At 39.9% G+C, this 26,410-nt stretch overlaps 1 protein-coding gene across 2 annotated transcripts in view; it reads right to left on the bottom strand.

The window, feature by feature from the left end:
- The window catches only part of map1ab (microtubule-associated protein 1Ab), an 89,585-nt gene that overhangs the window by 21,133 nt on the left and 42,042 nt on the right, over positions 1-26,410 (bottom strand). For both annotated transcript variants that reach the window (XM_080874171.1, XM_080874172.1), the window contains exon 2: positions 1,541-1,623. The gene's annotated coding sequence lies outside the window, so the exon portion shown is untranslated. The remainder of the gene's footprint in view (positions 1-1,540; positions 1,624-26,410) is intronic.

The following is a 26,410-nucleotide window of genomic DNA, read 5'->3' on the forward strand; positions in this document are numbered from 1 at the left end:
ACCCCAAAGCGCTTCACACTACATTCAGTCATTCACCCATTCACACACTGGCGATAGCAAGCTACATTGTAGTGTTACGATTCGATGTTGTCAGTGTTTTGTTTTAGGCGTGACTGTTATGTGTTTCCTGTTTTACTTTGAAGGTCTGTCTTATCTCAGTGTGTTCAGATTACGCTTCGTTGTCTCGTCAGTTCTGATTTGCCCCAGCGACCCTCCAGCGAAGACAGACGAAGGCTGAAGCGGTCCCTCGGACCCTCCAGCGAAGACAGACGGAAGGCTGAAGCGGTCCCTCGGACCCTCCAGCGAAGACGGACGAAGGCCGGACAGGCCCCTCGGACCCTCCAGCGAAGACAGACGAAGGCTGAAGCGGTCCCTCGGACCCTCCAGCGAAGACAGACGGAAGGCTGAAGCGGTCCCTCGGACCCTCCAGCGAAGACGGACGAAGGCCGGACAGGCCCCTCGGACCCTTCAGCGAAGACAGACGAAGGCTGAAGCGGTCCCTCCCTCGGACCCTCCAGCGAAGCCAGACGGAAGGCTGAAGCGGTCCCTCCCTCGGACCCTCCAGCGAATGGACGAGACCCCATTTATGTTACACCCCAGCCCAGGGAACCGGCGTGCGACATAAGGAAAATAAAAATAAGGAAAAATGCCCCCCCACTCCCTGCTCTTAAGGAGGACGAACCAACAAAAAACAGCTACCATGGATTTCACAACAGCCAGTCAGTTTATTGAGTCCCAAAAGGTAGCAGGCATCAGGGTGAGCATGGCCAAAACAACAAACAAAAACTCTAGAAATTAAATGCAGCTGGCTTACCTTCACAGAAAACCCCAAACAAAAATTACAGGTGTCTTACCTGCCTCCCTAACCAAAAAACAGGAGAAAAGGTTCCCAAAGAAAAATGGCTTCTCACCCCTACAGCTACCGAGTAAAAACAGTATAGACAACTATTTACATCTATATACAACAAACTATTTACAACACAGGGGGAAATCATGACCATGACAAACTGAAACACAGGGCTTAAATACATAGAGGGAGCAATCAGGGAATGGACAACAGGAGGGAAACACAGCTGGGGCAAATCAGAACTGACGAGACAAGGAAGCGTAAACTGAACACACTGAGATAAGACAGACCTTCAAAGTAAAACAGGAAACACATAACAGTCATGCCTAAAACAAAACACTGACAACATCGAATCGTAACAGTAGCCATAGCTGCCCTGGGGTGCACTGACAGAGGCGAGGCTGCCGGACACTGGCGCCACCAGTAGGCTTAGGTTAGTATCTTGCCTAAGGATATTTGACATGCAGCCAGGAGGCAGCCTGGGATCGAACCACCGACCTTCTGATTAGTGGCTGACCTGCTCTGCCACCTGAGCTACAGCCACCCCCCCATAGTTATAAAGGAAAGTTAGGTAAAATAATTAGGTAAAATAGGACTGCTAAACACAGATGAACTCACTATAAGCATCTCCTTTTCTCACATCAATAAACGTAAACCAGCAAAGAACAGCAATTCAGAACATGCTGCTCTTACCTCTGATAAAACAGTGCCTTCTGAAGGGTTGACGAGCACTACGGTCTCTAAGACATCACTCCTGTGGTGGAGAGTCCTTTGTCCTGAAAGAGAAGATGGAAAACCTTTAAAAAAATTTTTTTAATGTAACAAATCTGAAGAAAGGTTATGGAGGCCCGAAAGGTCGAATGAGGTAAACGACTTGATCGAAACTGCTGGCAGACATTCAGCCATCTGGTTTGAAGACATCCTGTTTGGATTGCATCCAGACCTGATCTGGAAAACCTCTTTGAGTCAGAGAGATTTACTGTACTGCATTCTCCACTATATGTGGGGCAGTCCCTTTATAGAGACAGGCAACCCACTTGTGCATCAATGCAAGAGCAAAAGTTAGAATAAGAAAGAGGTCACAAATGTCTGTTGGGTGAAGTTTAAAATTAAAGCCTCAAGATTTTATTCGTTGTTTCTCTGCGCTCGTCTTTCCTCCCTTCGTTCTCTCCTCACCACAACCTGGTGAGGGAGATGGCTCCCCTCCCTCAGGCTGGTTTTGCTGGAGGTTTATTCCCATTAAAAGGGAGATCTCCCCTTTTTTCTGCAAAGTTCTCGATTAAAGGGAACTGCTGGGTCATAAGCTTGCTGTATGCAAGTTGCGCTAGGATGGCTAACACCATTTTATACAGTGCATTACAGAACTTGGGAACAATGTCCGTAAATTGGACATCATTTTTCTCTATTTTTTTGACTGAATAGAAACAGTATTTGGACATGGATTGAAAGTAAACACTAACGCACTTATACATAGAGGACATAAAACAAGCGAAACGCAAGAAAATTGAAAACACTTCCTTACATTTTTTTTGTGCATTTAAATTTTTGATATTATGTGTCTCCCCCAAAAGTACACCACAAATTAAAAGTTAGGTTTTATCTCACTTATTAACAGAGAAACAATCAACACTTTAAATTCAAAGATTTAAAACAGCAGCAGCATGTCAGAGTCATGTCATGTTTAGCTAGAAACAAGCCACTACAACAGAGGCTGCTGTCCCATTTTGGAGAGCTCAGCCTAGAGTTTATATTTTAGTTAATGTGCAAAAGTTACATATGGCAAAATTCCTATAGCTGCACAGGGAGTCTATGGAGATGCTGAGATCTCTGTTGCACTGATGTTGATCACAGTCAGCTTGACTATAGTATGAGTTACAAAATCTTTACATGGATGATGAGCAAAATATTGTTTTATATTCGTGCAGATCATTTTATCAAAAGTCTTTGAGTGAATGGGAATGAATGACACAGGGACAGCGGTCAGCTTCCCTGCGTTCTCGTCTAATGTGTTAGGCTGAGGTCTGGCATTTTGTTAGCAACTGACAGCTCTACTCACATGATTGGTAACCAATGTATTGTTTATGTAGTACTAGGTGACCAATCCAGGGCAGGGCTTTTAGAAAGGTCTAGACAGGAGCTAAACGTACAGTATGTAAAAACAAAATGACATTTTAAACATTAACATTTAAAATAAAATAAAAAAAACACTTACTTACTAAATGAGCATAAAAATGGGAACTATCATATTTGTTATATTATGTACATTACTCATTTTAGAGGTGGTGTTAAGCTTTTAATTCCCCTTTGTTTCAGTGCAAATTAGATATCTCAGAGCTCTATTAATAGGAGGATCTCAGTGACTCCACCATCCGCCGGGATCTTCAGTGCATCCCCCGAGTTTGCAGAACTTTGCCTTCCTCTTTGCGATCTGTCACGTGTTTTCCATGAAAAGACTAATGTAAATCACTGCCAGCTTAAGATACCATGCTGCAAAAAGAACAGCATTAAGAAAAAACAAAGTACTGTTAAGATGCAGAGGAGTTTGAATGAAACAAGTAATTTAATACATTAAAGAGAAGCTCTGAAATTATTCCACTTGAATATCAATAATGCAATCAGTGTGATATTAAGTCTAGACCATCTGTGATCACAGGAAGAAGCACTCAAATATTATATTGCACACAACAATCACAGACATATTATCTGTTTTCAGCTGATCTGATTTATCCATTTATATCCTTTTTTTTGTACCAAATGATATTAGTATAATTTTGAAAAAAAGAGTGAGCTGAACTGAATCAGTTTGTATTCAACCACATTTTTCTCTTTTCTACAAATCATCTGTGACATTTTCAGAAAATGTCAAGAGTTATTTTCTCTCCTCACAGTGATTCTACCTATTCTGAGATCATGAACTCTTTCACACAGGTGATCTTTTTGTGGTGCGTCATAAGAACTAAAAGCTGCATATCACGTTTTCAATAGCAATAACAATGGTTCAACGTAGAGTTAATAAACGTTATATTCTAATTAAGCTCCCACAGTTTTAACACCAAAAACCACAGCATATATACTACTATTATCAAGGAGAAGACAGGCTCTCTGGATATTTACATTAAATTACAGATGTTGGTTGTTACTTCAGGAAGTGAACAATGAACTTTCAGACGGTCTAATTGCTTCTTTTTGATTCAAATGTTGTGGTTCATTAGGAGTTACACAGGGATATGGTTGATGGTTTTTGATATCACCATTTCATAAACACAATATCCTTTTTTTATATTTGATTTATGTCATTTGAGAGTAATAATTGTGTTTAAATTACTGGCACACGTACGTCAGCTTAATCTCTCTTCTGAGTGGTCTTGGAAACAAAAGCGTTTGGACTTCTTTAAGTTTCTTGAAGATGTTTCCTCTCTCATCCGAGAAGCTTCTTCAGTTCACCTCTGAGTGAATGTTGGAATGTCTGAGGTATTTTTTTTTACATGTAATTTATGTGCATAATTTAATAAACGAATACATGCCCATGCTACGATATTGGTTGACCTGTTCTTGGAACTGGATAAATGCAAAAACTGAGTCATTTTAGCCCATTGCTAGGTGGTTGCTAGGGAAAATGATGACATCATGCTATCTGATATAGATGAGACCCTTATAGATACTGTGATTTTTAGTTATCATCTATTTCCATTTTTAGTCATGTTGATATATTAAATTGTGTCAGTGTCCTTATATAGAGCCCTTAAAACTGGCTAGTTTAAAGTAGCTATACAAATAAACAAGACTTCTGCTTGCATTTAGCATTCATTATGTTTTGATTCGTTTTAGCATTTTAAGCTAATTGTTATTGTTCATTAAGCTCTCCTGTTACTGGTGCATTAAACTACAAACAGGAAATGTGAGCTAGCAATACTACTACCATAGTGAAAGACTATTTTCATCCAAAACCTCTTGCATCTTGACTGATTTATCACAACTAAGGATGCAAACAGTTTAAATTATGAAACCCATGTGAACCTATAAAGTGGATTTATTTTCATATTGCAATGTATTCTTCATAAGGCAGCATTCTGCCAGCATCATTCAACCAAATTAGAAGATGTGGCTCCCTCTGTTGATGTTACCATAGGAACACACTGCAGACCAATAGAAAGCAACGATTTCTAATCAACTGACAGCTTCATAGGGTGAGTGGCGATGAGAGGTCACTGAAGGATTTAACTGAAGAACGACACCCCTTGCTGGGACAGCAGTCAGAAGTTCTAACACTCCAGCAGATCTGCCCACAGACGCGTCCGGTTTCACAGCACGATGACTAAGCTGCGAGGGTGAGCCATGATTTGCAAGTTTGCTTTGATACTTTAATCCCTGGCAAGAGCAAAACGCAACACCGAGCAGCCTCGTCGATATGGACAATAGAGACGCTGGAACCACAAAGCTGCAGGATGAATTTGTTAATTTGCTCTCACAAGAACGAGGCCCATACACTTGGTGCTTTCCTTTGACCTCCAGGTGAAGCAGATGAGGAGAGACTCCATTAGCTGCTGCCGATGGCTGCCCGCAAGCTGATTGTTCGCTGACACTGCAGACTGGTACGACAAGATACTACAACAACAAAGACACTCTCTGTCAGTGTGAAATGCTGATGTTTCTCCTCGGGGTCACAGCACATCAACAAGCCTCTCAGAGGGCTCGCTGTCACTGCAGGATGAGATTTCTCAGACCACGTCACCTTTACTCCTAATTACTGCTAATGGGGATAATTCTGTGTAGGTGACAGTGGTTCACTGGCAGGTTAAAAGGCCCTCCAACACTCAACTTTTAGCATTTTGTTATTATGTAATTCAGGTGAAGACCCCTCCCCTCTTATGTTTTAACCCTCTCAGGCCCGAATTAATTTTTTTGCTGCTAATGCACAACCAAGTCCTGCAGTGGTACTTCTGAGTAAAAAAAACTCATAAAATATGTATGTGGGATAATCAGGTAGTTAGGTCTTAACTGTTGCAAATCTGCAACGTCTGCCTGGAGAGGGTTAAGGGGATTTAATTAAAAGAAAATGAATTTCAAACAACATTTATAATCATTTCATATTTGGAGGTATTTTTTTTAAGATGATAAACATTTTTTAAAGCTGTCCATATAAGAAAATGTGCAGCTATTTTTTGTTTTAACTATAAAAAATATAAGATTTGGGTGGTATAAACTGGAAAACCTGCGAATGGGGTACAGCAGCAGAAGACACCAGGTCGCTCCTTTCCGCTGAGAACAAAAAACTGATGCTACAGTTCATAGAGGCTCACCGAAACTTGACAACAGACTGGAACTGGTGCCAGGTCTCATGAGTCTGATTTTTTTTTCTTTATGTTAGAATCAACAACATGAAAGAATAGATCCATCCTTCCTTGTGTCAACAGTTTATGCTGGAGGTGGTATAATGATGTGTGGGATGTTTTCCTGGAACACGGCCTCTTAGTACCAACTCAGTATTGTTTAAGATTACAGCCTGCCTGAGTATTGTCTTCCTTAGTCGTCTTTCAGTGACTGCCTCTGTCACAAAGCTCAAATCAGCTCAAACTAGTTTCTTGAACGTGACAGTGAGATCACTGCTTTAAAATGGCCTCCACTGCCACCAGATATCACTTCAGTAGAGCACCTTTGGGATGTGATGCTGGGAGATTTGGATCATAAATGTAGGGCCAACAAATCTGCAACAGATGTTATCATGTCAACATGAATCAAAGTCTCTGAGGAATGTTTCCACAACCTTGTTGAGTCTATGACATGAAGACATTAAGGTAATCTTAATGCGCTAGACTTAACATACAGACATGCACAAGATAAATGTAAAAAATGTAAAACAAGTAGCAGGCAGAGGAGTTTAGATGGTTGTAGGCAAGTGAAGGTTAGGGCACCGAGTTAGTCATCCCTCCTACTGAGGAGCTGGAACATCAGTAATGAAAATTTCTTGTCCTTTAAAAAGACAAGGTATTACTACTACTGCACTATACCAAGTCACTGTTTTATCATTATCTTTATTTATTTATGTTTTTACTTTTTAACCCAATGTGTCCTAATACATGCTGTTTCTCTGTGAATTATAAAAATTCTCTTCACATACACAGTGAAACAACCGGGTCAGCATCATTATATTCCTGTCTCCAAAATAATGATGTAAGCTACATTATGAGCCAAGGACATAATGTATTTCCATAGTGTCATCTGTATCTGTCTGAACATGGGATACATCAATGCATCAGCAGGACTTCTTCAAATAAGATGAAACTGACCAATGGCAGTGGCCAATTTAGCAATGGATAAATGACTAAATCTGAATGAAACCGTTATAATAACGATTGTTTTGTTTCACAGTAAAAAAAAAAAGAAAAAAGGGTAATACATAAAAACAAAATAAACACACACAAAAAAGAAATATTGTGAATAATGCTGCCCCAGCTTCCACAGCTATCCAGCCTGTAGTTCACTCCAAAACCACAAATACCAGCATGTTGCTGTACATTCAGGGCACACCATTTACCTTCAGGACAATGTTGGTGTTCTTCATCTAACCTCAGTTTTTCTTTGTACACAGGCAGGCTCAGACCCAGACACCTCGACATTCAACACAAAATGTCAGCTTGCTCCTTTATTTTCTATCCTGTCCTAACTTTTAATTCATTGTCCTGTCATGTACTTATTGTTTTACTTTTGTTTCTCCTCTGTGTGCTTGTCCGTGTCTCCTGTTTTGCAGTTTTAAAACCTCCCAAAATGAAGCTTTTACGTTCAGTTGGGTAGATGTGATCTCTTACATTCTGCCTCTATTCCTCCTGGTGATTCAGGCTATTCCTGAAGCTCTATTTTCTCCCACACTTCTGATTTCCCACACTGTCAGAATCACCTCATTCTCAATTTCAGCATCACTACTCTTGTCCAGCGAACTTTCTGCCTACGCTCTCCGAGCCAATCAGCACCCACTCCCTGTTCTTTAAATTCATTCTGCGGTAACTCTGCCTTTGATCTATTTTGTATCCATTCTCATCTCATCCAGGTTGTTCAGGACATCCATCATTGATTAATGAGCTCTTCTTATAGAAACTGCTGTTGTCAAAAAGACAAAAGTGTTACACTGATCGGCCACGTGGACTACGAATCTGCAGGACAGTGACAAATGACAAAGTCATGTGCAAGTCCTGCCAAAGTTTCTCACTTATCTAATGAACATGATCAGCATAAAGAAAGCTGTCAAATGCTGGTGGATTTTTCAGTGGTTTAAATTAACACACAATTAACACATATATAAATCAAAATATCCAACTTTCAAGAATTTTCAAGCATTTCCATGTATTTAAAGAAACTAAAGGTAAAAAAAAAAAAAGGTTAATGACAAACATCATTGTTCATATCAGCCTTTTAACCCAGTGCCCTGTGATAAATTCCTATTGTAATAAATAATGAGACATTTACTGGAAATTACAGCCCGGTGATGTGAGTGAGCCTTGTGGGTCTCAGTACACCGAGAACCAAACAGTGCGAAGCTAAAGGCTCCTCAGGCAGGCCAGCGTCTGCTCCGCAGCTTAAATGTGTTTGTTTAAAGAGCCCATTTAGAAAAAAAAAAAAAAAAAAAGAGCCCTATTGAAGACAGCAATGTTCAGCCAAGTTGCCCTCATCTATTCATCCCTGTGGCTTTCTTTTACTGGCATTGCAGCCAGCGAGGAGGCATCATCCTATCACATAAAGTGACGTCCAAGCAAAGGCAGTGAAATGAAGACTCGCGCTGTTCAGACTGGCTGATTTTCACTTTTTTTTTTTAAATTTTTAAATAACTCATATCTCTGCAGAGGCTTTACTGCTTTTAGAAGGTCCCGGCTTTCCGTCTGAGCTGAATTTGTCTTAAGTACTAATGACATACTCGTATCAAATCAGCGCTCAGGCTTTGTGATGTGTCTGCGATTTTAACATCAAAGCAGTGCATTAGAATATCATTGTCACAGATTTTACTAAGTCCACAACAAAGACTGCAGCCAAAGATAAATCTTCCTATTTGTTAGCAGTCGCTTGGTGAGTGTCGAAACTGCAAAGCACAGTTATTTTTTTTAAACAAGAGCAATTATTTTTTTATCATATATAGTGTAACAACGGTGGCCAAATGTAAAATAATAATAATAATAATGATAAAGTCAAGTAATCCCCATTAACCAAAAGGTTCAGGCTTCAGGCTGCTCTAAACTCAGTTGGTTTTATATAATGATAATGAGAGTGGATACATGTTGTCACCTCTGGCACGCAGAAGCCCCGCCTAACAAAGTGGATGAATTGAGAGACTGCTCCAGGGCTATAATTAAGGATTATTATAAACAGTGAGTCATGCAAAGCTACTCAGTCTGAGCATAAAACTATGGAGATGAAAATGAGCAGATATTGAAGGAAATATTCAAGGAAAGCCTTTCTCCTTGGTGGCCGTTCTACTTAATCATCTGTTAAGCTTCTTTTTAGGTAGACAGTTTAGATGATGCCACCATTGTTAAAAAAAATCATCTTAATAATCATTTAAAACAATCAAATACAGATAGACTGACCGATGTTGTTTTTATTTCACATTTTACAATGTTACTATTTTACATTTGACTATTTTACTAAAACTGGCCTATTCTTTAAAACGATATATTAGAAGTATAGCCAGTAATGAACAAGATTGTACATTTTATTGTATTTGGTGATTTTTTGTGTTGTTTTTTTTTTTAATTATACCTTATCTAGCATTGTCTTTTAACTTATTTTGTTTCTATATTTTTACTTTATTATTATTTAATTAAATGTATTTGACACACTAGGCTGCTTTATTTGATGTTTCATCTTTGATTGTTAACTGCTGCACATTATTTGTTTTGTTTCATTACATTTCGCTCCATCTGATTATCCGATTGTCACCGTTAATTGCACTAACCTGCAAGAAAGGTGTTAGACAAAGAGTTTGATTAACTAAATTGAAACTCTGCTCTGAGGTTTTTTTTTGGTTTTTTTGGTTCTTTTAAACAGCAAATACCTCGCAGGGCCAAAGTATTCAAAAATAAAGTTTCCTTTCTTATGAAAACTTTGTGATTACTTGCAGCATCTGGGTACAGTGGTTAATATTCAAATAGGAGCACATTAATTCAGCAACTTCATATTTTTTGACAATGTGTGACAACAGTGTCTCTAAATAAACAATCCATTGAGTGGATTTTGCTTAGAGGGCTCACTGCAAGGTGCAAATCTGTTAAACTTCTGTTTTTCCCTATGTTTGTTCCTTGTTTCACCCTGAACTTCAAAACTGTTACATATAAATTTCATCAGTTCAAAGAAGTACTCGGTAATCCATCGGAGACATTCGTGCTAACACATGTCTGCAGTGGTCCATCTTCTTGACAAAAATAACTCTGGCAGCAGGTTCCATGCTGGGTGTCATCTGTCCTGCTTCCATCGGTTGAGTTTGGGGATCTTGGGAGATGTGAACTCTTCGCTTCCCCTCAGTTTTTGCACGACTCTGCATGTCAGGCCCAGAGGAAGGAAGGTCATTTGTTAGACAGGACTCAGTGTTTCAGCTCTCGACTCTCTCTTCTCAGCTGACCTGCTTGATATAAATATCCACGTCTGAACTCCCAAAATGAGAACGCTCTGTTTAAAGGCGACTAAAACGGAGCACTGATCGACCGAGGCCCAGCCACTGCACTGCTCCATATAGCATGTTCCACATTTACAGCAGCGGGCTGGCGTGAGGGGGGGGGGGGGGTTCAAGGAATTTAAAGACAACAGCTTAAAAAAAAAAACTTCTAGGGAGATTGGTCTAACAGAGCTTAGAATATTGGGTTTTATTTATAGTGGAAAACAAACTTGAAAAATGGACCACAGCATTGGATCAGAGGCTTTAAAGCATTCATGAGGAAAAGAGTTGAAAGTGATTCGGGAACAAGGATCGCTACTTTTTTATATTTAAAAAATAATCATAAAATATCTACAGGGAGATATTTTTTAATATAAAACCACTGAGTTTGAGAGCGTACCTACAAACCTTGCTTCTGTACCACCTATGCTATTTTTTTACCTCGACCACATACATTCTTTTAATCAATATGATACATAAAATTTTTACCAATTAATAAATTAACAACTTAATTTCTATTACTTAACATCTTTCATGCCTATGGCGTTAGAAGAAGTAGCCTCAGTTATTAAGAAATATAATAATGTTAATTTAAAAAGAAAGCCATCACATCATGAGAGAGTCACTGCTGGAGTTATTTTACAGGATCTTTAACATCAGATCAAACCTAGCGTGACTGGAGGTGACTAAGATACCGTAAATTTCAGAGCAGCCATCAGAAAGGTGTGTGAAAATCTGGGATATATACTTTATGTGACAAATTAAAATAAATAAATAAATTCAAAAACAGCACTTGAACCCTACAGTGAGGGGATATGGTGGCTCTGTTATGTGGTGTGGGGTGTGGGGTGTTGGCATTGTTTTGATCCCCTTGTTCCCTTAGCTCAGTGTTTCTCAAACTTTTTTTCTGGCATGCCCCAGTTTCCAAGCCTAAAAAAAGTTCATGCCCCACAAGAGTAACAATCATTAAGGATCCATAATGAATTTCATTTTAATGCTTAGCACAATAACACTTCTTATTTTTCACCTGGTTGTTCCTGGTTGCTTAGAAATTGGTACTGCAAATCACTACAGTCACTGTTGGTTCTGAATGATCACCTTTATCATACAATCAAACACAGGAAGGGAGTAGACACTCAAAGTTCTTCTTTGGATGTTGGCTGGCTTCGATAATAATAAGGTCGGGGATCTGGGGAGGCCACTGATCCTGCTTCATTGCGTGTTTTTCTATCCAGGTATGCTTTTGCTGCACTGACAGTATGTTTAGGATCACTGTCTTGCTCAAACATAAACCTTTCACCATCAGACACTTTCCAGATGGTATTGCCTGGTGGATCAAACTCTGTCGGCCATTCTCCGAGTTCATAATACAATTAATGTAGACAGGAGCCCCAAAACCACTCACTGAAATCCAGCCCCAAAGCATCACAGAGCATCTACAGTGTTTTACAGATGCCTGCAGATATCAGTGTTGTACCTCTCTCCTTACCTTCTCCATGCATATTTATGATGATTTCAACCAAAGAGTTCAAATTCGAATGAGTTCATAAGACCTAGGCTGAAATAAGAATTTTCATTCAGTTCTACAGTAATGTGGCATACTTCAGCTGTTTCTCTCTTTTCCCCTTCCTTAAGAATGGTTTTGTGACAGCCACCTTTCCACTAAGACCATTTCTGTGTTCAGTGAACAGTAGATGGATCATGTGAAGGACCGGATACATCGCTCAAGTCCTCTGTCAGATCTTTATTTGATTTTTCTTCTTAAGGACATGACTATTAGATATTGCTCATCTGCTGTAAATATTTTTCAGGCCAAACACCATTTTGAGATATACCAGGTTTTCAGGCATCACCTTGTTCGTACAGATATACTATTTTATGCCTCTTAGACTGTCCTCTTTGTAATTTTTGTAGATTCAACTATAGAAATATTAGACTGTTAGCAATAAAATGCCAAGAGACAAAATGTAAAATTGGTTATTTGCTAATTTGTCTGTTATGTGGGGAAACAATACTGGTTCATGATTTGAGAACTGGACAGAACAAATGAGTGAAATAACAGCCAATGTCCAAAGAAAAACTTCACAAAGACCTTCACAAAGCCTGAAGTTCTATTGCTTAACACCATTATTTTGCCTATACACACAGACACACATAGCAAGCTAGCTGTATGTGTGTCTGTGTGTATAGCCAAAATAATGCCAAAATAATGGTGTGCTAGCTAGCTAGCTAGCTAGCAACCAGCCAGCCAGCCACATAGATTTCATACTCAAAAAGGTAAAAAACAAGCAGTGGTAGGAAGATTTCAAAATCTGTGACGTGTGTTCATGATTATTTGTACTCCATGAACATCAGCAGAGAGCTGGGTCAAAAAACCAAGCACTGGCAAGAAAGCAGCTGGAGTCTCATTAGCTTAAAATGTTATGCAATTTAAGCAGAAACATTTTTGATTTTTCTGCTAGTTATTTTCTCCACAAACTATCGTTTTCATCTATGAAAAAAGAAAGATCAGAATTAACAATTTTTCAAAGACCAAGATGACATCTTAAGATGCATGATTTTCTCAAACCAACAGATAGAAGATACTGAGTTTATTATCGTGGAAGATGAAAGAAATCAGCAGAAATTAGCATTTAAAAAGAGTCAGTTCATTTTTGACACTTCTGATGAATAAACGTCTTAAATACTTTGTCATGACAGGCCAGGACTTCTTGCAGCTGTAGGCCTGGACATGATTTCTCCCGAGGAAAATAAAGTTAAAAAATCAACGAGTTAATGAGGAAGAACCGATGCTTTGGGCTTCATCTTTATATCCCTGTCAGGACAGCAGAGGTTGACTGAAGCAACATCACAAAGTCATTACCCTGCTTTTAATCTCATTTGCCTAATGTGAGCTTATTCCTTCCCTAGGACCGAGTACTATTGTCTGTACTTATAGATAAAGAGGTGTGAAGTGGGCTGGAAAATTAAAGAAGTCAATACAGACATTGCTTTTCCCTGCTCATTTCAGGACTGTGTCGGCTTTGAGCAGTAAAGCCATGCATCAACACTACAAGGCCAATCGTCTGTTTTTATCTAAAAGCAACGAGTGACTGCTGAGTCAATGTTGCAGTCTGCAATCCACTGAAACAGAGCTGCTATAGCTGTTTAAGTTTTAGTAGGTTTTCATCATTTCTAAAGAGCGCTAACTGAATGACAGAAATGAAAATTATGGGATGAATACTGATGAGAATAATTAGCTTCACACACACAGATTTGTCCTGTTCTTTGAATCTAATAGCTCAAATCAATGTCATATTTCTACACTGCCGCTTACCGTGTTTAAGCTGACTGTGTAGTTATGACTGCCTCATCCACTGTAATTAGCCCTAACCTCAGCTGCTTTGGGTTGTTCTTGTTAATATTTTCAAGGACATCCAGGTATCAAAGCTAAGGTATCAAACCAGCTCCTCGAACTATAGTCATTATCATCAGTTTACAACAGCCACAGAAAGCCACAGTCTTAGTTTCTGATGCTAATCCAGGTTCTGTGATTTAACATCTGAATGTTTAGGATGATAAGCCAGATAAGTGTCTGTCAGTGACTGCTGGGTGTCAGTGTTGGGGATTCACTGTATTTAATTTGGACAAAATCATAGATATTTTCCACAACTTGCACATTAATGTCTTTAGGTCAGTGGATTAGGTTCTGTTATAGTAATTGTTAATCTTCCTGGAGTCACCACTTTAAAAATGACTAAATAGAAAATAACAAATGAAAATATAGACAAAACTGAACTAACAAAAATTAAACACAGCTAATGTCATATAAAACACATAATATAAAATGCAATATTGTGTCCAGGGGCAAAACAGTGTGCTTGAGCATCAGAGCTCAAACTGATGGCTGGACATTCTCCTTCAAGATTTTCTGGTACAGATCAGAATTCATGGTTTCATCAATTGAGACAAGTAGGGATGGGTATCGTTTAGGTTTTATCCGATACCGGTGCCAAATCGGTACTTTTGAAACGGTGCCGGTGCTCAAACGGTGCTCAAACCGGTGCTTAAAGAATGGAGAACACAAAATTGGTCCAAAAACCTCTCATGGTCAGCTGGTTTTTTGTAAAAAGATAACAATGTTAGCCTTTTCTGCAGCTATGGGGCATATATGGTATCACTCTTAGCTGGAAGCAGTGCTTAAACAATGGAAAAAATACAAACTTTGTCCAAAAGCCTCTCATGTTTAGCTGTTTCCCTCTTTTTCTTTGGTCATTTTAGCCTTTTTGGCCAGGGTGAAGGGAGTATCTGCCATCAAACAAGAAGACAGCCGCATGTAGCTATGATGATGTTTGCTAGTTCACCTTACATGCATTAATGTAATAACGTGGTTAGCCTACTCAACGTAAATTACACACGAACAACATTAAGCTACTCACGCAGAGAAGAACGGCTGCTGCTGCCATCAAATACGGCGCATTTCTCGGCTTTTAAAAAAAAACAAAAAACGCTATGCGTCGCCAGGTGTTTCATCGGATTCGAGGTGTTACTTCCTTTGACAGTATCAGCTTAAAGCACTTGTTGCTGCTGAGTTTGCATCTTTTGCTGTGAAGTACAGCCAGACTTTTGACCGCTTCGCCTTGGGCATTTTTAATCTGTAGCTCTGCATAAAAGAACTCACGTACCTGGCCCCGCCTACTATCCTCGGAAACGTAAAATGATTGGCTAGAAGTGTATCACAGCTCAGGAAAAAAAAAGCACCGAAATAAAGCACCGAAATGTGCGCTGCTTTTCGGTCTGGTTACTACCGTTTATGTCAGAACCGGTGCCATCATGGCACCGGACACCGGTACCCATCCCTAGAGACAAGTCATCCAGGTCCTGAAGCAGCAAAGCAGCCGCAGACCATCACACCACTACCACCATGTTTGACGGCTCGTCTGATGTTCTTTTATGAAATGAAAAACTTCCAGAAAGTTTTGCTTTTGTCTTGTCAGTCCACAAAATATTGGATCATGTGCATCATTTTTATGACTTTTGAGACTGTTTATTTTTAGTATTCAGACTATGTTTCATGTATGTGTCCTACACGTGGACTATAAACAGAAACCTAAAATGAACATTTAGCTCTTTGCCAGCAGATTCTTCTCTTGTAGAGAACAAAACTGCAAGAAACAGTACTACAGCACTTAGTAACTGTGGAAACATATTTAAAATGAATGCGGGTGATACTATTTCATATTCTTATATTGTTTGTAGGAGTGGGGTAATGGATACTGAACACAACAGAGTCCACTCAACTTTGACTTGTAATGCAGGAAATCCTTTGCAGCATCTTTTTCGAGTCAGCTGGTTTAATAAGCGGACCGTGTGTGAGCTACCAGATATCCAAATCCCTGCAAACTCTACAGATTTCCCCACAGGGATTCATTAAAGTGTATCTTATCTTTAAAAAAAACACTTAAGTCCCACTTGTCACAGCCTAAATATGTGCACAGAAGTGCCAGTATTGGATTGTCTCAAAAGTAATCTTCTACTGAACTCATACCAAGGCCCATTGGTGATGATAAATGGTCTATTATAAAAGTACAAAGCCAGCGCAGTGATGGCTTCAGTAGACTTGGCTTGCTTAAGACTCCAGTCAAACAATAAGCCATGAATGTAGTGAAATGCACCTTTAACACTCTGAAAGTGGTCGAATGCATCACAAATCTGGTTAAAAAAAAGGTTTTGTAACTTCACACGGGAACAATAAATGGCATATGATTACGACAAAATTTTAACTTCAGTTAAAAATATTCACCTGCCTACTGTAACTGTTTTTTCTAAATACCTGCAAATCATTATCACCATATGAGTCACTCCCAAGTCAATAAGGGAGATGAGAACACAAAACATTAGGCCACCAATTGCAAAGTGCTTCACTAACTTTCCCAGTGTTTCTGAAGTGGTGAAGCATTAGCTCACTGTCATTATGTCTGAAACAGTGAAAGGAAGAAATCAGTGGGAAGAACAAGAGGAGACTGAGGTCAAAGAACCATGAAGGAAAGAGACACAGCTCATTGGTGCTTCAGTATGTAAGTATTGCAGCGTTTTGAGTCTAAACGAACTTAGTTTCATACCAGCCTTCCTTTCTGCGCCCTCCTTGAAGGGCCTCTGAGCTGCTTTTGGAAGCCTATCATTCAATCTTTGTTGCTGCAGACTGCCATGGTGATGCCTCGCAGCTCAAACATCCACACACAAACCCAGAGTACCTGCGCCACATGCCTTTATGTGAACACTGGAGTCTGTATACTAAAAGTCTTTTTTTAACTGAAATTGCAGATTCACTATCTACAAATACTGTTTTTTATTTAGTAGAATATTGACCATAACACTGGCCTCAAAACAGGCTATACTATTTTATATGCCCAGAATTTCACTTTTTATTCTTGTTACAGAGAAAAGCCTCTGAATGAGGCATTTATAACAATAATTAAATGATGGCTCAAAATAGAAATAATAATAGCAAAGCCCCGAACAATCGCATGCCTAAACAACATACTAAAAATAGCTGTTCAGGGATTAAAGTAAAATGTTTAAATTGTTTACGCAGCAGTGGCACAGCCTGCACAGGCACATGCCAAAACAAACGCTTTAGATTTCAACCTTCAAAGTGAACTGTAGTAATGATGCAGATTATTTAAACCATTTTAATAAGTCTAGCTTGACAAAAGACCTTTAAGGCAGACTTTATAGGACTAACAGAGAGTGAGAAAAACAACCAGGCCAACACGCCGACTGACCACCCTGAAAGTGAGGAGCGGCATGAAAAAGCTGCTGCTAGAAAAGGGCAGTGGGAAGATATTGGCAACGTGTCATCGTCTCTTAGAGTCCAGTCCACAGTGTGCCAACTATGACATCATTGCTACCCCCGGTACTCAGACCATCTAAATGGCCCCAAATAGGTGCTCAAAACAGTAAACGTTCAAACAACATACACACATAAAGAGACACAGACACACACACATGCTGCCAAAAACATCACACCAAAATGTGTCAGTCCATCCTTTTCAGGCCACCACAAACAGTTTCTGTCCAGCAGAGAGGAAGACCCATTCAAACATGTCTGCATTATTTGTCCTAAGTCAGCTTGTGTGGCAGTGTGTATGTTGCAATGCCAAACTCTGGGAATTATAAAATCCAGTTAAATCCAAGCAGCAATCCCAAAGCTGAAGTGATAAAACTGCAGTTCCTACACATGACCACTTGAGGCTGACTCCAAAAGTGAGCCATCATTGACTCCTGTGTTAAAAATGCCAGAATTTAATGCAAAAATGAAAATGTTTGTATCTTGCTACAAAAAGCAGTTCTGATCTGTACAGTGGGCGATTTTTTTTTAGGTTTAATGCACTTTGAGTGATATATACCACAATGGGTGGTATATGTCAAAGTAGCATCCACATGGACGGCAGGACCCAAGGTTTCCTAGGAGAACATTGCTCAAAGCATCACTCTGCCTCCGCAGGTTTGCCTTCTTCCCATAGTGCATCCTGGTGCCAGGTGTTCCCCAGGTAAGTGACGTAGATGCAGGCAGCCATCCACGTGATGTAAAAGAAGACATGATTCATCAGACCAGACCACCTTCTCCCATTGCTCTGTGGTCCAGTTCTGATGCTTACGTGCCCGTTGTTGGAGGTTTGGAGGTTGTTGGAGGTGGACGGGGTCAGCAAACTGTGATACTCCATGTATTCTGACACCTTTCTATCAGAACCAGCGTTAAGGCTGGAAGGGTGGACTGAGCTAAGTTGCTAAGTCTGAGTTAAGTAACTGAGACAACCTTTCACTCCCCTCATGCATAAATGAGCCTTAGCTGCACAGTTTGGCCCTCAAACTCGCTCAGACCCTTATACTTGTCCATTTTTCTTGCTTTAAGGGCAAAATGTTCACTTTCACTTTCTCCCTAACATAGCCCATCCACTAACAGGTGCCATGATGAAATCAGTGTTATTCCCTTCACCTGGCAGTGCCTGTCCAACAACTTAATAAACATGCTATTCATTTAATATCATATACTTTGTGATTACAGCAAACATCTGTATTTTTATCGTTTGTTAAAAATACATATTTGCATGGTACTTTCATTCTACTTTTTTCTCTTTGAGCATAGTTAATGGCAGCTTTGCATGTAGTAATTCTTATTACTTTGTATTTCTTTTCAGAACAAAGTGAAATATTTTAAAAACATTTCATTTTTCATTGTGGCATAAAAATATATGCACATTTACGCACAAGCTCACATGCTTCTGGCTTGTTTTTTAAAAGGACACTGCTTATTTTTCTCGCTCAGGTGTCAGGAGGTGAGGCGCATTGATAATAAACTAGCTGTCAGCAATATATTGACAAGATAAGGCATCTCATTCATCATGGAGATGGCCACAGGACAGGCTCCCTGGGTCGCATACATCCAGGTGAGTGAGAAGGCAGTTTGGAAAAAAAAGTGTGTCAATGTGACCTTACCTCACACAAGGACAGTGTATTTAATCCTCCAAGGTGGGGAAAGACAAAACGAAGGGCACGGGAATGACAAAGCTTTCCTTGTCTGTTTGAGAAGACAGGCCTGAGAGAGAGTAAATGGGAATGGAGAGGTGGGAGAAAAAAGTGTCATTCAGAAGTCACAGGCTGTTAAATTGGCTGCAGATAGACTGCTATTTGTTTGGAGCTCTTTCTGCGGTAGCTCCTCTGTGAGAGGCTTTGGCCCTCAGGGATTTACTCTCAGCTTAAGGTGCTTTTCAAACCACCAGAGCACAGGTTCAAGTTACTGGCTGGTTGCTTGGTAATAACTTGTCGAAAACAACAGCCCTGTGGATAGATGTCTCTGGGTGGAGGATGACTCACATGGTGATCCACTCTAACACACGCAGAAGTTTCTCGAGCTAGAAGTATATACTATGACTCTGTATCTCAGAGCTTTGCCAGGAAAAGCTGATGGAGCTCCAAACTAGATGAGCTTGAAAGAAAACTGGAGCACACAGCTTCTGCTTCCACTGTTATTTATTGCCTCCATTGATTTCAAAGTAATAACGAAAGAAAAAAAGAGGTGTTCCAGTTTCTTTATGGACCCAGAAATTCATGCCTTGAGAGCCTATGAGGAGTAACGCTTGAAGCTCTTTTCTGAACTGTTTTCTATCATATTTCAGGCTTGCTTATAGAACAAAATGACAGAGTATGCCTCAGACGTTAGTGAGAGTGGTCTTTGCCTATGCAGCTATCCTTGGAAATCCCCAGAAACTATTCGTCTTTACTGATATATGTTGAGGTGACAAAACTCGTCACTACAGGGGAGATTGTCAAATGTTGTGTTTATGGGGGGAAAGAGTTAAAAGTCTGGAGAAACTTCAAGATTTAAATTAGAACTGTATCTATTCAGTATATGAAAAATTCAGTCTTCTAGTAAAGACTTAAAGACATCAATTACTCAAGGCCTGTGGACAAATCACCTTCAATTTCAAATGCAACAGAACAGAAAAGTTTGTTTCTGAAGTGAGTATTTTTAATCCTCACCTTTTTTTTTTCCAGGTTAGCTCAGCTTTCTTATGAAACATAATAAACCAGTCAAGCTATTTCACATTACAACAGGGTTAAGTGAAGGACAGGTTGCCATGGACACCTCATTAGTTATTGTCTCCCTCCTCATTTGCATCTCCTCGTTGCAAAGCACATTCAATCCTGCAATGTTCAGCAACATGAAGGTCCTGAGGTTAAGCTTCGTAATTTCTTACTTGCAGCATTTCTTGTCCTTGCACAGTCTAATGACTCACTGTGTTCACTTCAAGTGCAGGAGCTTCATAAAAGAGAGGCGGTAAAATGCTGCTCTTTGAACCGCTGCACATTTAGTCCAAATTTAAAGAAACAACCTTGGCCACAAATATATCTCCTAACTAAACTTCTCAGTTTATTAAAAATGAATTTGCCAAGTGTGGTAATCTACTTCACTGCTTCTTCCACCAGCCTGCATTTTGTACACCTACTTAAAACAGCATTTCCTCCAACTCCCAAAAAAGCCCTTCAAAGACGTCCAGGAAAAAGCCGACACATTTGAGCTTAGGGTTAATACTACAGGTGGTAGGCAAAGGCTAAGGCCTGGGTGTGTCGGCACTCAGCATCGTAGGAACCTGAGCTAGAGATGGAGTGCTATTGACTAGAGACAGACCTCGAACTCACTGGAGAGATTATCTCTCTCATCTGGCCTGGAAATGCCTCAGGATCCCTCAGCACACAACAAACCCTACTGTTGTGTGCTACATATGAGAAAGGAAAACTGCAGACAAAATTAAGACCTGATTCTTCTAACTTTGTCAGAGTTCATTTATTAAAACTATAGATATAAAAGATGGACGTAGCCATACTGATATCACTGTTTGGACTGTGCATTTTGAAGGCATAAGGTCATGACTGACCGACACTGTTGATTTTTTGGACATTGATGTGACCATATTTGGATGACAGGGTGGATTGCTATGTTATTTGCTAAGAAATTCTATGGATGCACAGCAGAGACACACATTTCTGCTAATTAGTGCTAAGTAGCAGACTAATAAAATACTAGAATGGTACTCATAAATACTAAAGCCGAAACTATTTGGATGGGCTGGACCCAAAGACAGACATATTCATTTAACATGAATAGTAACTACGACAAAGAGGTCCACTTCTGTGAGGTCTAAGCAGCAAGCAACTACACACCATACCTGCCAATCAAATGTTAATGGACTGGTTCTTATATTGTGCTTTTCTAACATACTGGAGCACTCCCAGTGCTTTATACAGCTTGCCTTATTCACCCATTCATACAAGTACTTTTCTCTATACATAAGTGCTTTCCATCTAACATTCACACACAATCATTCTCCAGTACAGAGAGAGCAGCTTGGGGTTCAGTATCTTGCCCAAGGACACTTTGGTCAGGTATTGAACCACCAACTTTTCAATTAATTAGTGGGTGACCTGCTCTACCTCCTGAGCGACAGCTACCACTAATTTTAAGCACAATCCAAATGTATGACTTATAAAAAATAATAACAATGCGTTATGAAGTCTGCAACTATCCTTAAAGCATTTTATCTTTACAACATTTTAACTATCTACAGAGATTAACTCACTTTGGAGCCGGCCACGAGTGACCACTGCAGGAAATGCAGCTTTCGTATTGACTAAATAGTTGCTTTAAAGTGATTTAATTATGGCTCAGTACAACTTTACTCTTTTAGATGCCCATCTTTTTTTTTTTTCTCAGAGCATGAGATGGAAAAGAGTAGACTGGACAGCACCTTCACTTCACAGCAAGAAGGACCAGTAGGTCCTTGCTATGTTCTTTCTGTTATATGGTTCCTCCCACAGTCCAAAGACACACATGTTAACTTGTACAAATCTCATTTCAAGTTCAGTAAGAAAGATGTTTAATCAAACATCTGTCTACTACCTTTGGTGTTTGGTGGCTAGTCTATGATTTTCATCACTTCCTCTTTCTCATTGCTGACATCATCTGTACCAATCCTCTTTCTGCCCGCCATCTTCAAATCAATTAGCCTCCACTCCACGTACTTTAAATCTCACTGCTCACAAATCGTTCTCCCTTTCAGACTCTTTCGCGCAATCCACCTCCTCCCCATTTCCACCTCTTTTACATTCCTCAGAGCTCCATCTCAGCCTCCATCTTTATCAACACCACCAGCATCTACACTCTTGGGGGTCCTGTCTAATTCCTATCACCACTGGAATTTGTGGTGAAAACCCTGCGCTGTGGCCAATCGCTAAATAGCTTGACTGAATTCTGTTTATCAATAAATCGTGTTAAATCCATCCTAACAATCTCTCCTTATTAAACTGTTAGGGTGGACCTTCTTTTTTTCCCCCCAATGCCACATTTTGCAATGAAGTCTGATGAAGCACAAAGCAAATGTGGCTCATTGCAAACTTATCCTGCAACATCTTCCATCTGCAATGCAGCTACATCAAACTAAAAACACTTTTCCAAAAAAGAAAATAAGCCAGACAACAAGAAGCACAAGAAAATGTCTTGTCTTGTTTAGAGGTGTGCTAAAACTCATGGTAAAAAAAAAAAAAGGTAAAACAATTTATTCAGATTACACGGCTGAGAAACTGGGTGTGTCGGGTGCACTGCACACGTGGAAGCTCTGTCAGCAGTTCAGAGGGGACAAAGAGATGGAGGATGAGGCAAACAACTGCTGAAGGAGGAATCAATGTTTACTGCTGCTCTGCACCATCAGGAGGCAGGGGGAAGGCAGCAGACACCGTGGCATCACCAATATGGCTACCCTCAGCATGAACTGACTGTGGAGTGACAACTTTCCCTTACCCTGCCCTGTTTTTATCATTCAGGTCATTCCCCGTCAGTCTGTTGTTGTCGTTGTTAGTCAGGCCGTCTTTCTGTCAATTTAGAGCCATCTCCTTCTCTCTCTTTTTCTCTCTCTCTCTCTGTTGTGTCATATATTTATTTCTGTCCTCTTCTCCTTCTCCTATCCTTTTGCTTCATCATTCACACTCTTCGGTCTTTGCAGCGTTTTAATGAACCTTCAAGTGACATAAGATTTTCCTATATCTGTTCCTCTCTATTTCTGCTCCACGACCCCCCAGGGTGCATGGAGAAAAAGATGAAAACACTTGGTTGTTAACCCTCTATGTGCCTGAGCTGCTGGCTAGTGGACTGCATGTTTCAGAATGTGGGATGAGGGTTGCACAGGTCCACAAGTATAAAAAAAAAAAAAAAAAAAATATATATATATATATATTTTTTTTTTTAAACAACAGATTTTTTTTAACGCTGGTAAAAAGGCAGGTGGAAAGCTTCTGCAAAAAGCTCGTCAAGCAGAACGAAGCAGAGGTAGAAAATGAACAGAGGGACAGAGACAGTGATCTACATTTTCTTCAGAGCAGAAGACATTTTCGTCTCAGCAGGAGACATCGTGAAGGGTCTGTCGCACATTGGTCTGAGCTGAGGGTCGAAAGGGTCTCTTTTTAGACAAACATAAGACAAACACAGCGAGAAAAATTTCTGCATAACTGTACATTGTCTCTCTGTTTCTGTGTGTGTCACACACTCCAGCAGCAGAGAGAGCTGGCAAAAAAGCAGCAGAGCAAACAGGGAGGTGCAAAAACACTGCAAAGACTGCTCACTGCTGCATTTTCTGAGCCAGAGCCTCCCTTCTTTTCTCTCCATTGTTGTCGATGAGTCCCGAGACTCTCGCCTCAGTACCCCTTCTCTCTGTGCTCCTCCTTTTGTATTACTGAAACAGCGCAGTGTTTTCACAGGCAGAATAAGATACGGATGGCCATTTGTGCTTGGCTGTCATTCAGGTACTGAGCTCTTCTATTTTGGACATGAATGTCATAAAGAGATAGAACTTGTATTTTTTGCTGTGAAAAACAAAGCAGGCCATGCAGCGGTTTAAACAAGAAGAATTTTGACAGTCTTTTAAACATTAACATGTTCTGGAAATGGAAATTTCATGGCCCCAAAAGTACAGTACTTCATGTTCGTTCTGGCACATTGGTTCAAAAATCAGACACTAAAACTGCCCACTCAAACCAGGAAACAAGGCTTAGGCAGGCCAGACACTCCTTAAGTAGAGTGATTTTTCTAAGTCTCTGAAACTGGAAGATTGGAATATTAATCTTTCTCATTTGGTGTCTTGATGCTCCTGTACATGTAGGTATTCATCTGGATCTCAATCTGTGATTCACATCATTATCAACCCCGTCAAACAATTCCTTGACACCGTGTCCTTGTGCCTTATGGGTGGGGTTGTCGTCCTGAAAGAGACCACTTCTGTCAGGGAGAGTCACTTTGTACTGATTAGCAGTGACTATTTCCCCCAAAGGAGACCATCAAAGTGTCCACCAACAGCATACCATAGCCACCAGATGCGTGCATACCTACTAAACAACCATTCATGAATACAAATCTATGCCCTACTGGTTTAACATCACTCTGCACTAAACAGAATCCAAAGAAAATGCTATATATGCAAATGCTGACAGCCAACATCACCGTCAGCAGTTTAAATTTGTTAACTGGTAATAAAACTTTCACAGACAGCTTCAGTGTAAATTATTAAACACCCTAATTTCATATTTATACAGCCATTCATTGGATCTTTGCTAGCCCTCAGACTTACTCTATTCCAAGCAATGTCCACCCAAATCAAAGCCAAACAATGGCTCTGTCACAACAGGACAAAGAGTCTACAGTCACACTAGCAGTGCTGTAAAGTTGTACTTGGGCACAGTGTTGCTTTCAGCTGTATATTCACACTGGCATACTACTAAGACCATAGTAACAATAACACAGTGTTACAGATATTTTTACTACATCCACAATGTTTGTTTAATGTCTGAGCATGCTAGCATTCGAAAACTGGCACCAAGTGGCTGACAGAAATCTAGTTAATGGACCTGATCATGAAAAGTCCGAAACTCACCAGACGTAATCATGGTCCCTTCAGGAACAAATTCTATACGATGACATGAAAACACAATGTAATTCAATGGTAATTCATCATCAAATTGTAAATGGACTGCTACCAGTAGGGCATGTTTCTACTCTATTTGAGCACTCAAAGCACTTTTCACTAAAAGAATCATTCACCCAATCACACACACATGTTCATTCAAGCACTTTTTCCAGACCTTAGCAACTTGTCTAATATTTGTGCTACACTCACACCTCGGGTCAACTCAGGGTTTAGTAACTTGTCCAAGGATATTTTGACATGCAGATTGGAATAGTCAGGGATCGAACGGCTCCCTCTATTACCTGAACCACAGCTGCCCCTCTAAAGTCAAATATTCCCAAAGAACAGTTCAACTGTTATCATCATTACTAAGATATTCCAGTGTTTTATCAAAGTCATGGACTCCCACTTCCACGCTACCATCCTTAGAGCTGCTACCGAGGCTACCTTTGGCGTTTGTCCTGTGTAGTTGCCCCACACAACTGGCACTACCGAACCTACTGTTCATAATTGAAATTTAGTTTAGTTGAGGATAAAAGTTTCTATGTAAAAGCTTTAAAGCATCTGTGAGGCCAATGAAAAAATATCCTGACCCTTAAGTTTTTTAAATTAATCTCTGACATGTTGTGTTTCCATATAGCACCTGATTCCTCATGCATGCTTACAGGGAAACTGACACATCTGGTGTGGAGAAAAATAGGCAATGTATTCTATTTACATTTATTTTTAAATGACCTGCTGGAATATAAGCCAAAAATAACTCTAAAAATAGATTTTTGGACACATGCTATAACCAATTTTGTAATGGCAGTGAACCAGCAGCATGGTGATGCCAGTTTTCTGGACTGCCCTTTATGATGTCGACACACTTCATCTAACAATGCAACACAGTCCTGGTATTTCTGAACATACTGTTGAGGATAGTGAATGCTCTTATCTGAACTGAGCAGGTAGGGGCTCAGTGTCTGCAGAAATCATGGAAGCCGCCAACAAAGCTGGGACTTTCCTGCTAGACATCTGCCTCTCTAAGAAGTCAGCTGGGCCTGTGGAGAGCAGATAGTAGTAACTGGATGCCTCACTCTGTGAGACAGGAGAGAGGGGAAAACAGAGAAATGTCTGTGCAGGTTTTTTGCAGTAAGTAGAAGTAATAGTAGTGGTTGTAGTAGCCCAATTAGCAGATCAGTGGACTTCGTTACATAACGAAATAAGTGTTTTGTTTTGGGGTTTTTCTAAGAAACAACAGGTCCTTTCTACAACCCAAGAGGATTGTTCAAAGTCCAGTTAGTAAAAGAACAAAAAAAACAGGTTCAAGCTGATTTCAGCTGCACTTACATAATCTGGTTGGTCACTAATTGGAAAGCTATCTAATGTTCCCAACTGAGCATTTACCCAGTGACATAAGACGGCTAATACTTTAATAAGATGGCCTAATGA

This window comes from Rhamphochromis sp. 'chilingali' (genome assembly GCF_963969265.1).
Source record: "Rhamphochromis sp. 'chilingali' genome assembly, chromosome: 2".
In the NCBI taxonomy this organism is placed as follows: domain Eukaryota; kingdom Metazoa; phylum Chordata; class Actinopteri; order Cichliformes; family Cichlidae; genus Rhamphochromis; species Rhamphochromis sp. 'chilingali'.